The sequence below is a fragment of the Cryptotermes secundus genome, unplaced genomic scaffold (assembly GCF_002891405.2).
Source record: "Cryptotermes secundus unplaced genomic scaffold, Csec_1.0 scaffold928, whole genome shotgun sequence".
In the NCBI taxonomy this organism is placed as follows: Eukaryota; Metazoa; Arthropoda; class Insecta; order Blattodea; family Kalotermitidae; genus Cryptotermes; species Cryptotermes secundus.
In genome coordinates, this window is record NW_019738362.1 from 1508167 (window position 1) to 1526769 (window position 18603).

Consider the following 18603-nt stretch of genomic DNA (forward strand, 5'->3'; position numbering starts at 1 on the left):
AAATNTTACCTGTATGTACTGCGTTATAACCTAGAAGCACACAAATATAACTATTCTTTAATACTTTGTTATTTTCCGGTGTAGGTAGAGGCTCTGAAGCGAGCTGATCCCCAGCCCAGGGGGGCTTACGAAATGTCACTGCATTCATACATTCAGAACTAATTCTGATTCACAAGCAGCAATGTCTTATTTGCTACAACAGAAAACCAAGCAAGGGAAGTAACGGTGAGATTTTATGTTCTATCGGAGGATTACAGTCTTCTGGGATGTGACGCCATGTAGTTTGGTAGATAGGTACCTACACGAATACTATACGAAGTCTTGACCTTTTGCATTTTGGTGTGCCCGGGTTTTGACTTCCTGCTCCCTCGCTACCGCCTCCCGCCTAATTACTGTGCCTGAGTAATGAATTGGAAAGAAGGGGAAGGAAGCGGTCGGGGCCTACTTGAAGGAATATCTCGACATTTGTGTAAAACTGAGGAAATGCTCAACAAAATTCTCATTCTGTAAGCCGCCCGCCTACATAAATGCATAGTTAGACAACCCACTGAGGCCGCGCCATAGCTCAAGCGGTTAGTCGCTGGCTTGCCACCGCGGCGGCCCGGGTTCGATCCCGGGGCTGGTCAAGTGGGATTTGTGGTGGACAAAGTCGCGCTGGGGCGGGTTTTCTCCGAGTACTTAGGTTTCCCCTGCCAATCTTCATTCCACCAAATTCTCCATCATCATCATAATCACCCGGGGCAGGCTACAATAGGCCAATCAGTGGCCGCCGTGCCGAGTGGCCCCAGTTGGATTCCACCCCCACTAAACGAATTAGACAACCCACCAATGGTGTACTGGAATTTGATCCATTAAATTAGTTATCATTGACTAAGTGACAGGAATTTAGTGGACGCAGCTGTTGACTCTGAGCGTGTGGAGTGTGTCACGACCAAGCCCCATGCTGCGAGTCTCCATTCCCCCCACCTCGCCCTGTGACTCAGTGTGTATGTCCCATTACCGGACAGAGGTCTGCCCGGTCGGGAGTCCAGCAACACCAAAGGCAGTACAGTTCAAAAGCGTCCGGTACCTGTAGCTGATCATGTCACATGCCAGAATAGCTCAGTCAGTATAGTGACGAAATTATAGGCTACATTTCTGTCTTCTCTACATTGTCCAGACTGGCTCTGGGGTCCACCCATACGTCCGCCATATTGGTATCGGTGGCTGTTTCACCGGGAGTAAGTGCGGCCGGGGAGTAAAGCTCTTCGCTCATTTCCACCTAGTGTCGAGGTCAGAGATGCATACAGTTATACCACAACTCCCCTAATGTAGAGTTCTCCCTGTACAATGAAGACGTATGAGGGAGTGGAGGTGTAGCTCCACGCATTCATGACCCCAGAAGTATGCAAAGCGGAGTAGCCAGCTTAACGCTCTGGCGTCTTTGCCCCCAGGGAAAAAGTCCCTGACACTGAGTAGAAGGCTGGGTGGACCCCACAGGCGGTCCGCACTCAGCGAAGAACAGAAAAATCTCTTTCCTCTGACAGGAATCAAACCTCGATAATCCGGTCATCCAGCCACGTACGCACCCCGAACAAGTTATATTTGCTAGAAGCACCTGAAAATTTGTGTCACCGTCATGTGACTCCAGTACAAAACTTGTGATCTCGTTTGTTTCTCAGGATTCCTTTCAATATTGTCCTTCCGTTCACGTCTAGGGCATCGAAGCGGTGACTTGTGTTCAGATTTACTACCCAGAACATTTTGTGCATTTCTGTTCCCTACTATGCACTCCCCGCCCATTCCTCCCCCCCCCCAAACCGACTCTAAGTAGTGATTATGAAAGATTTGGCATTTCCACGCCGTTTTTTGGGATGTGGCGCCGTGTAGATATTCTACCCTCAAGATGGAGGCGATACGTTCCTTCGAAAAATCTGTTCACACAACATCTACACGGCGCCACAGCACAGAAGACGGCATTCTTTACAGATTATGAAGTTCCTCATTATGCATTCTCCTCTGTCTTAGGCTCACGTGTTCTTCTCGGCGTCCTGTTTATGGTCTTTTGTTTTCCTACCAGAATATACGGCGTCATGGCCCACGAAACCACAATACAGCTTTCACGATGTAAAACCTCAAGTCCTGTGTGTGTGAGTTACTGTTGTAAAATTTCGTTTCCTGTAAGACTAACGCTGAGTGGTGTCAAGTTGGTGCAGTGTTCGGCAGCATATGACGTAACACAGAGAGCCGTTGCGAACAATGGAGCAATCCTAGAGCGCTTCTAAACATTCCCTTCTGTTTGAATGACCTCCTATTCCATGCCATTCGTCCTTTGTTTACTTAATCTGGATGTCTTCTTTTCAATTGCTGCCATTCAGACAGAGAGTCAGAGAGTGTGGGAAAGATGGCGGCCGTCCTCTTAAGAGAAGATTTCATTCGAACAATGAAACGGAACAAGATGGACGATTAACGGCAGAGAAAAGAAAACCAAATGCATCTTTTGTTAGCTCTGAAATTCTTTGCACGGGGATATAAGAGGGCCGTAGTTCTCTACATCCGTCTGCAGATCGGATGTGAGCCTTGTACAACATCAGCACGGATTCTGTAAACCATCACGTGCTCAGATACCTACGTAAAACATAATATAATACTTACTTACTCATGGAGCTGAGCCCTTCTGGAGGAGCCGCCAATTCTGAAGCTACTCAAGAATTTCCCAGCATTTTATGGAACCCGAAGGTTCATCACTTTGTTCACAAGAGCCCTCCACTGGTCCCTATCCTGAGCCAGATCTATCCAATCCATACCATCCCATCTTATCTCTCTAAAATCCATTCTAATATTGTCCACCCACCTACGCCTTGGTCTTCCCTGTGGTCTCTTTCCTTCTGACTTTCCCAACAAAATCCTATAGCATTCCTCGTCTCCCCCATTCGTGCTACATGACCTGCCAACCTCATCCTCCTTGACTTGATCATTCTAATTATGCTTGGAGAAGTGTACAAGTTATGAAGCTTCTTATTATGCAGTTTTCTCCAACCTCCTGTCACTTCATCTCTCTTCGGTCCAAATATTTTCCTCAATACCCTGTTCTCAAACACCCTCAGTCTATGTNGTTCAATCGCCTCTTGATTTCCTCCTGAATCAGGTTTCGATCTGTTATCGTTGTTCCCAAATATCTGAATTGTGCCACATTTTTAAAACATCCGTTTCCTATCTTTATGAAAAACATAATATAATATAATATAAAAATATTTTCACACGTGTTAGTGACTATAGGAAGGATATGCATTGGATTATTGATGTATTGACAATTTACAGGTCGTAACTACAAATAATTATTACACTTTTGCTGATTTTCATACAACAAATCACTCCACACTGTTTTCTCAATCTAATTTCACTGGTCTTTACGTGGTAACAGCTCTCCACAATGGCTGTTTCTCTGCAGTGTCTTCACTAGACGTTTCCTGGTAACGACTCTTAACAATGGAGATTCTTCCGCTTCCGTTTTCCGCCTGTTAACACTGCACAGCTGAACCCTCAACTCTCAACTGACGAGACCGCTGTACTCCTATTCTTCTGACTGTGCCCTCTTATAATTCCTCGGCACGGATACAAGGGAAAGCACCGTAACTTTCTTGTCAAGAATGCATATATATTGGTCCGTTACTTAGCAATGTATATAAGCGGACTACATAGAAAACACTTCTTGCGACCAGGTTCTATTGTTTCGTGAGCGTATTTCGGGCGTTGCCTAGAAATGGGTCTGCACGTCACAATATATATATATATATATATATATATATGTTCTGTCAGTCTTTCAAAGCCTGAGGGAGAGAGAGGCGGGGGGGGAGGGGAATAGACACGTCCGAACTCTTAGTAGAGAACAACACGATGAGATTATTAGTTGTTTTAGTTACTTGGAGTGGGGTGAGACTGAATCCACTCCGTACTGCGGACACTAATTGGCCTATTGTACCAGCCACGGATGATAGACGATGATGAGTGTTGAGCAGTCTGTGGAATGTAAATTGGCAGGGGAAACTGAAGTACTCTGAGGAATCCTGCCCCAGTGCTACTTTGTCCACCACAAATCCCACGTGAACTGACCTGGGTTCGAACCCGGGCAGCCGGCGACTAATCGCCAGAGCTATGGTGAGGCCTATGTGTTAATTATCTCGAAGAGTTTTGAAGACAGAGAGACAACGCAGAAAGAGCCTGGACAGAGACACGAATGAGGTGTGAGATGCGTTAGTTGACAGGTCACCACGCCCCAATCAGCCCTCCATCTAATTTCTCCGTCGACCAGTTTTTAAAAGCGGTCTCATCTTCTCACAGTGGAGCTGAACTGGACTTGTCCTGCTCACGAGTGGGTTCAGTTTGTACTGACGGCTGCACTTGGGAGTGTCCACGGTTTCTGTCCAAACCGGAAATCCACTTTCAAGTTTTAAGTAACATACTAATGGAAGCAGGGGGAACCAGTTTTTTGGAGGGGGAGACAGAAAAATTTTATTATTAACTTGCATCAGATTATTTTAAGATTATATTTACTGATTGTTCTACGGTATCCGAGAGAGATGAAAGCTTTGTGAAATTTATTTTTACTATTGTCAGTTTAAATTCAACCCCCTCCCACCCGCTTGTGCCTATGCCTGGAAAAACTAGGGTCTTTGCACTTCCCATTATGATTGTGTGTTGATGATTTCCCCACAAAACATCTCGCCGTTAAACAGGACGGTTATTGTCGTCTGGGACGTGATGCCGTGAAGTCGGGTAGAAATGTACCAGAATTTCGAACAACTACGTGTAAGGTTTGAGGTTCTCACGGGGGTGGTTATGAAGGATTCTATCTTGTGCGATATGACTCCGTGTAGTCCGACGTTTGAGTAGATCACCTACCCTTTCAAGCTGGTTTCTCTGTTATTTTATTCTTTGATTCTGAAGATGGAGGCGACATGTTCCTCCGAAACACCGAAGGAATTTCAGCGTACTAGGCGGCTCTTATATCGGAGAAAACAGAACGCTTCAATTATGTGCAAGTCTAGTGTACATCTGCCGTAACACTGCAAGACATCAGCTCCTGCTGACTTCTGCGGTTCACAAATCCAGTTTCAACCTCGTACAAAACGCGGTAAGCAGCAATCATGCTTGGGGTTCCATAAGAGGTAAGGAATTTCTTGAATGAATGAGCGACTGTTAGCTTCTCAGAAAGGACTCTCCTCCGTCAACACTTTCAAATGTCTATTTGCACCTACTCACGTTGATTCTTCGATTGCGGATTTTCTTCTACCCTGAAGATGGAGGCGATACGTTCCTCCGAAACGTCGGTTAACAGAATATCTACACGGCCCCACATCCCAGAAGACTGCTTTACAGGAAGTTTCCCTGAAACTGGGGTCCTAGTTCGTACTCATTTGGACATGTCTCTCTCTGTTCTTACAAATAAAACAAATTGGCTTCTTAAACACTGTGTATGGACCCGTGTATAGTGTCTCTGTCCATTAGGGCTCGGGCTTTGATGTCAACCCTCATTGTTGCATGTGGGAGGGTTGCACACAAATGACATCATATGATGGTACAGAGGGTACAGGGCGGCATTTAGCGTGTGATGGATGTTCAGTATGTTACTGCAAGTGCAACACACGACATCTGCTGCAGTAATTGTAGGGAGTGTGTGTGTATGTGGGGGGGGGGGTTGAAGGATTATTTCAGAGAAATTTGTATAGTTAAAGGGGGAGGGGGGTTGCATACCCTCAGGGACATCAATCAAAAGGGCTACCAAGGTTTGTTGAACAACACACAGATTGAATATCCAATGTAGACACGCGATTTACTGTAAGGTTAATTGTTAAATGCAGTACAGTGTATGTCTTACGTGCGAGTTCAGTGTTAACTGAGTTTATTGCCCTTACACTCAGTTGAGAATATCACCGCGGAGTAGACGATGCGACCCGACATAAAGGAACTTAGAATGGTCTAATTCTGTTTACTTCCGGTGGAGACTGTACTACTGGAGGTCTACTTGATTTTGGTGCATCATTTTCTCTGAAGATTTTACTGACTTCTGAGATGTGATGTAGTGAAGTCTCGTGTCCATCTTGAATATTGAGGTAACTCGGTCCTTCGAAGGGTCCGTTACCGTCTACCAGACCACACCGTGTCACTTCCAAGAATACAGTAATGTTCATAGTGACCGACGTGAGAAGACAAAATTCCATATGTTTGTATTTCTTTGCGTAATTACTCTCTTCGCCATGGAGGAGTAGGGAAAACTGGGCTATCGCTCTATGCATTAATAATCTCGATGAAGGTTAACCTCAGTCTTTGGCCGTTTTACTATCAGGGAGAGAACCCCGACACCCACTGGATGGGAGGTTGTGTGGGCCTAACAGCCGGTCTGGACACTGCGAACGGGAGAAAAGTTTCTTGTCCGTAACCAGAATCGAACCCGGTGTTGTGGATTATCGAGCCCGTAACCTATAGCACAGGTCACAAATATAAATCACTCCGTCCAATGTGACCTGTAAGTTTATTACTACATGAAAAACTTAACACCCTTACATGTTTCGGTCTCTGCGGACCATCTTCAGAGGGTAAACATCATTACATCATCGGTCCGCAGAGACCGAAACATGTAAGGGTGTTAAGATTTTCATGTAATAATAAACTTACAGGTCACATTGGACGGAGTGATTTATATTTGTGATTGTTAGTGTGACGGACCAGAATGAAACAAATCAAATTTATAGCACAGGTGTTGCCACTCGTTATGAAGCAGATTGCATGTCGTGGCACACAGCCCCTAAGGAAGTATACATATATATACAAATGTATTTCCTCACGTTTTGCCTTATCTCTTCTCTGAGACTAGGAGCTCTTCCTCCCAGCAAACTGAGCCCCTTTAGAAGAGACTTGGATCTCAGCGCTCTCTGTTCTCCCGGCTTCGTGCTTCTTCTCACCTCTCCTATCCCCGTCTCGCTCTGCAACACCAATTTGTCCTCCCGAACTGCATCCACAATTTTACTTATGTGGGGGTGGGGGGTGTCAGATGAGAACAAAACCAAGGTTCGGGGTGAGTTTGACATTTGTGAAGAAAGCACCGACAGACAGACCGTCCCCTTAATTTGTGTCTGAGATTTGGAAATTCGAAGTTAGGAGAAAACAACTTCCTTCAATACAAATATTTATGTTGTGCGTCATCATCGTCAAACAGTGACGTACATCGTTGCATCATCATTAGGAAGTCACTAGATTACATTCTCAGTGTGCGACGGGAACCGAAATCAAGACTCCCTCTGTAAGCTCGCCTCCTCCAGGCATTACGTACCCTCACAGATATTGTTATGGCCCTATTGTAAGAGGATATGAGCGTGTGTGAGAACGCGGCGATGAATAGAGAACACAAGAGAGAGAAGGAAACAGAAGAGTGGACGAAATTGCGTAAGGAGCTTCATAAAATGTACTCCTGAATAAACAGGCCTATTATTTGGGTGATAAAAGCAACGAGGGTGACACGGATTGAGCATGTAGCACGGGTGAGAGAGAGAGAGGAGACATGCGTGCAGAGTGTTTGTAAGAGAACCTCCTCATAGTGGGAATATATTATTAAAATGAAGCTTAAGAGAATAAGTTGGGAGGTGTGGAGCGCATTCCCTCAATCAGGAAAGACCTCGGTGGCGGGTTCGTGTGAACACGGCATTTTTTGAACAGCTGAGCAACTGTAAGTTCTTCAAGACAGATTTTGCTACGTGGAATTAGATGACTTAATTCTTTGAGGCACTATACCGGTATTTGAGTAGGGACTGAGGAAGCCCATGCGAAATTTCTCTCAGAATAGTTTGTGTCCCGACCGATATTCGAACCGAGCACCTCTCAAATACAGCCGTTTAGGTGCACAGATGTGATCGTCAGTGCGTTAGTTAGTGAGTTAGTTATTTAGTTAACAGGCCTGTATGATCTTCCCAATTTCCTTCATTCTAATTCATGTCTCTTTTCATGGCGCTGAAGTTCAGTTGGGAGCACCGTGTCACGCCAATTGCGTATTTTCTTCATACAATGAGTACTGCTTTGGGGGGTGGGTGGAATTGAGAAAAGTGGGAGGGGGTTAGAGTTTCCCCCGGGGGTCACCCAATAGGCTAAGAATAAAGCTTCTGGAAATCACAGTGCTCTATCTTTCTGCAGCCCTCCCCCCGTCCCGGCTAACTCCGTGCTGTAGACTAACAAACGACAAAGCGAAGTCTCCTAACAAAGCGCGGTAATGAGTCCTCAAGGAAAATCATCTTCCATTGTGAAATAATTCCACGGCATTGTCTGGGGCTGCGGAGCAGTCAGAACTTGGAGCCCTGTTCTGCAGACCCGTCCACACTGGCTCTGTCTGTCGTCGCATTGTGTAATTGGAGGTCCCTGCAACCTGTGATCCCGCGCAACTTGCGTCATCTCCCTGCTTCTGTTGCGAGGGTGAGGCCACGTCGGGGCAGGGCTTTCAAATTAACTCCTTGAACCGTAATAGGTTGCAAGTACATAAATATGCAGTTCGTACCTCACAGGGAACAAGTTGCGTCTCCGTTCATGATCTTGAGGGAAATCATGTTTGTTGCTAGAATCATGTGGAATACATGAATACACTCCGAGGAAAGAACTAAGATTTTTGTATTGGTCGCATGGGTAGAACGCATGGAGGAGATGAAACACATATGACTTTTTTTTTTTGTATTGCTAGTGGGGTGGGACTAAGTCCCTTCTACTGCGGCCACTTCTGGCCTATTGTACCAGCCCCAGATGGCAGGTGAGGGTGATTATGGAGCAATTGGTGGAATGAAGATTGGCAGGGGACACCGAAGTACTCGGAGAAAACCTTCCCCAGCGCCACTTTGTCCACCACAAATCCCACTTGACCAGACCCGGGATCGCCGCCGCGGTACATATGACGTTAGTGTGAAAACTTGAAGAGAAGAGACCACGTGGTAGCGGAGCATAATATTAAAATGGATCTTAAATAAATAGGATCTGACTATATGGACTGAGTTCTTTCCGTTGAGAGTATGATTCAGTGTTGGGCTCTTGTGACGACGGTAATGAATATTCGTGTTCCGTAAAAGGTGGGGAAATTTATCGAGTAGTTTAGTAATTTAATTGAGCTTTATTGAGAAGCTAATAGTTGCTCAACTACTCAAGAAATTCTTATCATCTTATTTAACCGGAAAGTTCAATACCGTGTTCACACTGCTACCTAATCTCAGCCAGATGAATCATATCATCGCCCTTCCAGCCTCTTTCAATTTCTTAAACGATCCACTTTAATATTGTAAATAGTCTGGATATTGTAAGATTTGAGGCTTGTCTGCTTTACCGTGTCTCACGGTGTTGTCGCTTGCAGATTTACCTATACTTTTTCTTCAACCCTGAAGATGGGGGCGATACGTTCCTCCGAAACGTCGGTTAACACCACATATACACGGCGCCAAATCCCAGAAGACTGCTTTCTTCACAGTCTGGATATTTTTGGTGGTCTTTTTCCTCCAGATTTCCTACCCAAATTTTGTATGAATTTCTCATGCATGCTACATACTCTTCCCACCTGATCATTTTTAGTTAATTGTTATAACAATATTCGGTGAAGAGGGCAAATTGTCGAACTCCTCACTATCGAACTGTCTGCAGCCTCCTGTTCAACCGCTGATTCAGTATCTTTTCTTGCAAAAGGACTTCGCTCCTTAACGTTCCCAGGTTCATACCTCGGGGCGCATCCCAGGGCATTTGAAGACAAATGTCCGACCTGAATGAGTTTCTAGAAATGACGTACCTCTTAGAGGCCCAACCGGGTGATGAAATCAGGATAATGCTTACGTAAAATTATAATTGTTTGAGTCCTGTGGTTACTGATGCTATTATGTAAGTGTCCTCACAAGATAATTAAAAGAATCTCATTACACCGGAGGTCATTGATGCGTAATTACTGAGCGTCTGACATGATAGGCTCTTGGTCGAACATCGCCATGACTTATTAAATGTTCATCAATCATGTATGCAAATGATCTTCGAGGTGCATGACTGATGATTTATCTTAATCATCAGATAGTTTAGTGAAAAGTGAGCTCACTTTGAACTTCGACATTCTTATATATGATGGAGACTCCACTTCAGATACTGTTATTTGAATCCTGGAATATCATTAACCCTTAAAGCTCTGCGGTAAGTATATATACCATCTGCGTTTAACATTTAAATATCTCTCAGCTTTGCCCACACGTTATTGGCCTATTTATGTACTTCTTATTATTCCCACAAACGCCGGAAATTTCCCTAAACAGCGTTAACCGGTTGGTCGTTGTCATAGCGACCCAGTGTTCCCCGTGAGGTACGAACTGGATTTATATATACCACGGGGTACAATTTTGCAAGTAAATGAGACAAGGTATGGAGTGCTTAAGAGAAAATGAAGCATGAGGACATGAAAGAAATGAATATGGAAGAGAAAGAGAAAAAACAAATATATGTATAAACAGAATTAAAAAGAATTTATAAATTTATACCTATTAACGTGCGTGATATGATTTGATAAAATAAGATGCAAAATGACATTAAAAAAAATAAAGCTATCCCTGTAACAGGCCGTGAAGGCCCATAGGGTTGTGAGACGTTGAGGGTCCCACATTATCTAGACAATCGGCTCACAGATGGCGGTAAGGTTGACTAAATAATATTATTCGCATCTTCAGACTGGCAAATACAAAAATAGCAGGAGAAGCTATTCACGTTGGGCCCAGTATTGATGCTTCTTGACAGCTGCACTGACAATTGCAGCTAGACTGTAGAAAACTCCTGCTCTCTTCAAGCGTCAAGGGCTGTGTGAGTGTCTGCTTTGCGCCATGTATTACTGTGCTTAAAACGTTATTATTTTCACGTGTATTAGTGACTATAGATGGGTTTTGGATTGGATGTTTGGATTTATTGCACCTTATGCATTCATAGCTCGGAACTACAGGCATTACAGCGCTATCGCTGATGTACACACGTTACAGTTTACCGTTGCACACACACTAGTGTTCCTAGTCTTCACTAGCCGTATCCTGGCAACGGATTTATAACATTCTTGCTCTCATTTCAAATCACACAGGAAGTCTTCTTTTCACAGCCTAATTCCATTCTTGTCATTATTCTGCAGCTGCCAATTCCGGAGACTCGACTCAGTTCAATTCCTCTGGTCCCAAGCTCATGTCCCGGTAGGCTGGCGTCTCAAAACTCTACTCGACCTTACTACTACTGCTGCCAGCTTCGGAAATCTTCCTTATATCCATTTTGCACGGACCATGCAGAAAACACATCCTCTCTATTGTTGGGAAGAAGTGTTCACAGCCCTGTTTCATAGCAACGGAAGTTATTCGATTGTTGCTTGTTAAATCTTTAACACTGGAATGTGTTTACCGAGTCGTTTCTTAGCAATGGTCTGTAATCTTTAATTAGTATCATAATCACAGATTCCATCATCGTTATCATATTCATCGTCATGATCAACGAGATCAGTGTTACGTCATGGCCATCTCTCTCTCTGTTGTTCTCTCTACCCCCTTTCACTCTCTCTCAGCTTGGTAATCAGTGTTTGTGTGTGTTTTCACGCAGCACAGATGGGAGCACAGGTAATGGACACTTGAAGAGTAGACCGGCCGAACTCGGCACTGTGCTCCCTGGAGGTACACCCCTGAATGTTTCTTAAGTTCTCGTCTCTCTCCAGGCCGGTTCAGTCTGTATTACTGACTTCTCTGGGAGCCGGGGTAGCTCAGTCGGTACAGAGGCGACCCTCCACACGATCCTTGGGGCCCATATATCCAGGGGGTACATGGAGTTCTATCTCGGGAGAAGAGCGGTCTGGGGCGTGAAGCTCACCATTCACATTCATCGAGTGCCGACGATTGAGAATACGTGGAGCTATACTCCCACTCCCCATGTTTCTTCATGGTGCGGTGCTTAATTGAGCACAGGGACAATTTTGACTTTGCCTGCGGTCCAGCATGATAATTTGCGCTGCGAAAGAGAGACGTCACGTGGCCCGGCGACTTCAGAAGTACCAAAAGAGGGAATNGCAACAATAGAACAGAAGTTGGAAGAGGTGTTTTCTGTGCGGTCCGTGCCGATGTTATATAAAGAGGACCAGCTGCCATTACGAAACAGTCCTGAGGCGGCAGTTAATATAGTAGGAAGTTGGTGTGATAAGGTCGCCAGCCTGCGAGAAGCCTGCTAGGGTGGAGAGGGACGTCTACTGTTGGAAGCCGTTAACAAGCAACGCAATTAAGACCGTGACTGAGAACACTAGTCTGTGTGTGATAGTGATGTGTAATGAGCAGTAACGAGTTAAGAATCCAGTAAATCTGATTACGAACCCAAACCCCGGCTGCAGTCACTCCATCACGTGACCATATATATATGTACATGTGCAGCAATGCAAATTATGTAACGTCCAGCCTCTGTTATTGAGTTCATGGCTGTAGTCCGGTTTTTACATTCTGAAACCTAATATCGGGGTCTAGTGGCTACCACTATGAAGTGAAGTCGGAGAAAGAGAGTAAAAGAGAAAAACAAATAAATAAACTACATTAAAGTAAGACAGAATTTGTATATTTATTCATACAACACACGTGACGCAATGGCAGAAGGTGCCGTAACAATGCAGATAACTAAATTACATTCACATTTTGGGAGGTCTCGGGTTCGATCTCAAGCTCGAATGAAGGTTTTCGTCCCATTCCTCAGTCTATCTACCCAAGTAATGGGACACCAAGACCGTTTCCTTCCAAATACATTCTCATTCAATATTCACTAAACATTGTGCCATTCGTCTCTATGTAACCAGAACAGCGTGAGCTACTAACAGCGTCATTAAATAAGCCCTATTTTTTATTGCTGGAGGGGGGCTTTTCTTTTATTGCTAGTGGGGTGGGACTAAGTCCCTTGTGCTGCGGTCACTTCTGGCCTACTGTACCAGCCTCAGATGATAGGTGAGGGTGATTGTGGAGCAATTGGTGGAATGAAGATTGGCAGGGGAAACGAAGTACTCGGAGAAAACCTGCCCCAGCGCCACTTTGTCCACCACAAATCCCACTTGACCAGACCAGGGATCGAAACCAAGCCCTAAGTAAATAAACAAAATGCAGTGTCAAACTTGCCCGCAACAAAACAACAGCAGGAGTCGGTCCTCTTAAATGGGTTTTCACTTTCTTTGAGATTCTGACAGTAGTGACCACTGCCTCCTGGGATATAAGGTTACCAATGTTTCGCAGGAACACACTGCCGCCATCTTCAGGGTAGAGATAAGTCGACCAATAAAACTTAATAAAGGCATCTATTTCTTGCTCATCTTATCTTTCTACCCTGAAGATGGCAGCAGTATATTCCTGCGAAAAATCGGTGAACTTTCATGAGACTACACGGCGTCACGTCCCAGAAAATTTGGAAATAAATGTAAAATTAGCGAAGCCCCAAAAGAGCGGGTTTGCATAGCGGTAACTAGAATTTTATTCTGTCTGCGCTTGATTTGAATTTTCGCTGGGACACGAGACATCCTGACTGAGGGTTTTCGTTATTTTTGTCAGTTACTCCAAGAAAGTGCAGATATAATACCTCGATTAGGCCACGACCACTTCGTTCCAATTCTTCCCAGTAGATCGTTCATCTGTTAGACGCTGCATCGTCTCGCTCCTGACGGCGTCGAAACGAAAAACTAATCGTTACAAACAGACGTCTCCGTTACGTACTTGTTTCTGTTGCAAGCTCAGCTTGGACATCTCCACTTGAGGCCTTCTGGGTCAGAGGGTCCGTTACAACGCCACGACTGATGTTGTGAGGGCCCTCTTTCAGTCCCTAATGGGACAACCAGCCATTTTTACTCTCCTTTAACTGCTAGAGGCTCCAGTAACAGCCCCCCCTTCCCCCCTTTTCTATATTCTGCATACAAAAATGTTTTTCTCTTTCTGCTGCATCGTTAATACGACCCGCAGAGGAGAAGCCCGGCATGTATACATTGCCGAGCATGCTACAATAATTATTTTGAATAAGATCCAGTGCGGAGGAAAAACATCTGACTCCGTGAAATATAAAAGTAAAGGGAAAAATCTCTGACATTTTATATCTGTAATTACATGAAAAGATGTCATCCCAAATATCTCTTCTGCCATCTTTCTTTTAGGTTTCCTTGATGTTTATCTCTGGCCCCTCTGTCTCTCTTTTTCTGTAGATGTTCTTTTTATTTTCTAGTCCTTTATCTTTGGTCCGGTTGATTCGAAAGATTTTTGCTACTAGGATTCGTTTCCGTTGACTTTCTCTTAATTTTCTCATTCATTTTTCGCTTTGTAAATGTTCTTTTCAGTGTAATAACTTCCGCAGCGATATACACTCTCCCTAATCAATTCACTGCCCGTCACGGTAGCCGAGCGGTCTAAGGCATGCACTGTCTTCGCTCGCTCGGAAGCCGGGATCGTGGGTTCGAATCCCGCTCAGGGCATGGATGTTTGTGTGCGTTTTTCTGTGTTTGTCTACAGGTAGAGGCCTTTCGACGAGCTGATCACTCGCCCAAGGAGTCCTACCGTATGTGTAAGATCTAGTAAACCGAAGTGAAACGGAGAGTTTCATGGAGGTAGGTCTAGGCCCAAATTGGGGCTGTAGCGTCACATAAAAAAATCAATTCACTGCCCTATCCTGCATCGCCCGGTAGCGTAGTTGGTTGAGGCACTACGATACAAGCCGGAAGGTCGCGGGTTCGATTCCCGATGAAGTCATTGGATTTTTCAGTTGATCTAAGCCTTTCAGGCGCACTGTGGCCCTGGGGTCGATTCAGTCTCTAACAGAAATGAGTACCAGGAATTTTCCTGGGGTAAACGGCGGCCGGCGTATAAGACTGACAACCGCACCGCCATCTGTCAGCTGACTGTCTAGAGAAAATGTGGGAGCTTCGACCTCTCACACCCAAATGGGCCTGACCAGCTTAGCTATCCTGTATTGCATTTTGACATCTGCTTCAGAATGGACTTGGAGTTGAAGTGGCTCTGAAAATGGAGAGTATGTTCTCCTGGTGTGTGATAATTTGTATTCAATGATCGATTAAGAACTCTTCTTAAAAGCAGACCTCCTTTCTTGAATGTGACACAGTGTAGCTCGGTAGAATTAACTTATGTTTCGGAGGGACGTGCTGGCTACATTTTCAGGACCGAGAAGTAGTCCATCATGTAACCAAGAAGAATTTGGAGGCCCAACAAACTCATTGTCTCTGGCACCAGAAGAGTAAGGAGTCAGTGGGCTTCTCCGAACCGCTGCCAGCAACTACCAGAGCACTCGGTTCATAATCCTGAAGATGGAGGCAGAACGTTTCTCCTAAACGCCGGTTTCATTCTGTCAGATTTCGCTGTGGTACCGAGTAGGTTGGTTCAAGCAGTAACGCTGCTAACTTGTGTCCAAAAGGTGCCGGGTTCTTATCCCGGCCATGGTGCCGATTAATCTGTTCAGTCCCTGAAGTAAAATACCGAGATGTTGCCTTAAGTCCACTGTCGCTACCTTCTACTTCTTCTTCTAGTCATTTACTATCATCCTCACATTAGTGACCGTATATTCCCAGTTACTACGTAATAGCGTCTTTAAGTGAACTTACTTACTTACTCACTCATGGAGCTGAGCCCTTCTGGAGGGGCTGCCAATTCTGCAGCTACTCAAGAATTTCCCAGCATTTTATGGAACCCGAAGATTCATCACCGTGTTCACAAGAGCCATCCACTGGTTCCTATCCTGAGCCAGATCAATCCAATCCGTACCATCCCATCCTGTCTCTCTAAGATCCATTCTAATATTGTCCACCCACCTACACCTTGGTCTTCCCTGTGGTATCTTTCCTTCTGGCTTTCCCACCAATATCCTATACGCATTCCTCGTCTCCTCCATTCGTGCTACATGCCTTGCCCACCTCATCCTCCTTGACTTGATTATTCTAATTATACTTGGAGAAGAGCACAGGTTATGAAGCTCCTTATTATGCAGTTTTCTCCAACCTCCTGTCACTTCATCTCTCTTCGGTCCAAATATTCTCCTCACAAGATAAAAAACAAAAGACGGAATTTTCGTGAACTTTGGATGTGGTTGATATAACCCAGGCGACTACAAACTGGTTACCAAGGAGATTTCTCCATAAACTTGGCAAACACCTACCAGATTACATGGCGTTACGAGCCAGAGTACGGTAATTCTGAAATGAAGGGAGGACGTGCAGCACTGCGCACGCGCGTGTGTGTTGGTTTTGTTGTCGGATGAACTGGAGATGCGAGCGAGCGAAGAAACCGCCGCCAAGGAAGCCGCTATCTGCAGTAGGGCATCTTGGAGCAAGGCGAACAGAAGGCAATGCCGACACCGCAGTCCAGCCATTGAGAGTCTGAGTTGAGCTCAAAGCTCTGCTACACAACATGCACATCTAATCTTCCGGGCTGGGATCAAACTTCGCTTTGGGTCCGCATTATGCAACGTAAGGCAGGTGGGGCACAATGAAGCCCTCTGCTGGGGTCGCTTGTTCTCTGTTCCTCCCTGTCCCCCGTTTCACCCTGTTCGCAAACGCACAGACCTGTAAAGATGAAGCCACGTTTGTCCCTCTGCACAATTAGCCGCAATGATATTAAGACCTATGGTGGAGTGGAAGCATAGCTCCACACATTCTTAATCTCAGCATTAAACGGAGGTCAGTGGTTAGTCTCATGCCCCGGTGGAGAGAGCAGGATTTCAAGAGAGCTGCTTCGTGTAAAGGCAATGCTTTGGACTTGAACTTGGGAAGTACCCTGTTCGAAACTCGGGTAATCTTACTGAGGCTTTTTCAGGGTTTTCATAGTCCCCCCATATGACGGTAAAAGGTAAGGTAAGGTAAAGTTGTCCCCATGTTTAAACAAATTAAGCACTACGTCATGAAGGCGTGTGGGGGAGTGGATATATAGAGCCACATTTTCTTCACCTCGGCTCTAGTTGGAGGTGAGTGGTCAGCTTCACGCCCGGGCCGCTTTACCCCCGGGGAAAGAGTCCCCTGTACACATTGGATAGGAGATTAGGTGGACCTCAGAACCGGTCTGGACGACATGGAGAAGAGAAAATTCATGACCCTACCTGGGCTCGAACTCCGAACCCTCAGTCGCCCAGTCAGTAGCCAGTCGCTATACCGACTGAGCCCTGGGTAGTCCCTCAATTAGGCGACAACCGGTTCCTTCCGAATATATTCCACTTCATCAACCGTCCTACCAGTCTCCAGTTACTGACGGCGTCTTGTAAACAACAGGACAAGAGACTGGAGGTTCGGTTTTCCCCAGGCACGGCCTGGATGCGGTGAACAGCAGAATAATCGCTGTGTTTACCAGGAATCGAAACCCGAACAACGTATAGTGTATCCTGGACCCTACCATGTATTTTCCTTCCTCCCTGGGGTTTACTCAGCCTCTAACAGAAATGAGTACCAGGAATTAAATAAATAATTTTCCTGGGGAGTAAAGCGTGGCCAGCGCGTAAGGCTGACAACCTTACCGCCATCTTTGAGCCGATTGTCTAGAAAATGTGGGACCCTCAACGTCTCACAACCCTATGGGCCTTCATGGCCTGTTACGGGGATAACTTTACTTTTACTTTTTTACTTACTTGAGGGATTAGTGTCTCTGTGATCTGTTCCCGTTCTGAATTAATAAGAACACTAAAAGTAAAATAAAGTTGTCCCTGTGCTTAACTAATTAAGCATTACATCATGAAGGCGTATGGGGAAGTGGATGTATAGAGCCACGAATCTTAAAAACTTTTGGTAGGATCAGCCCGCTAGCCACACAGGACAACACAGACAGAAAAATACATGGACATACAGCCATGTATCTAGCGGGATTCGAACTCATGACCCCAGCACAGGCATTTAGTACCTTAGACCTCACGGCCACTGTGATGGGTCTCCTAGAGTTTACCATTAAGGTCATGCTTGTACTCAGGCCCCTCTTATGCAACATTTCTGATATGTTTGACATTAGAGTAGAAGTCTAGACTGTATCTGTGTGCGGCTGAGGCACTGAACCAATACAAACGAGAGGCTCAATGGGCTGCCTCACAGACTCTGTTCCTTCCTGCCTTTGCAGAAATCCATCATATTACAAGCACAGACAGACCAGGGGGATATCGTGGCTTAGTGAAACACGGAGAACACCAGCCAATGTTTGTTTCTGTACGATCACCTCAGGCTCTTAGATTCTCTTCCCTTCCCCACCCCACCCCACCCTACCTCCTCCTGCTCAGACTTTACCAAACTCCATTTTCCTGAATGGGTTCAGCACAGTTCGGTAGGAAAACCCGGTTCCCTTCATTAGCCTACAGGAGCTGATTGGCGAGCTACCCCTTGTCCAAATCAGGGGAAGTGAGGGTGGGGGAGGCGCTCTATTCCTTACAGAGCGGCTAAAGATCTGGCCTGGCTATCTCGGAAGTCGTACGGGACGGCCTGAATGTACACAGGCCGTTTCTGAAGGCAATGGAATTGGTTAATACATGGGCTTTTAGGTGCGCACTCATCCCCCCCCCCATCATCGTAGAGGGCTTCTGTTACGTTTGTGGTGAGATTACGCCCCTTATCCTTTCTGTACA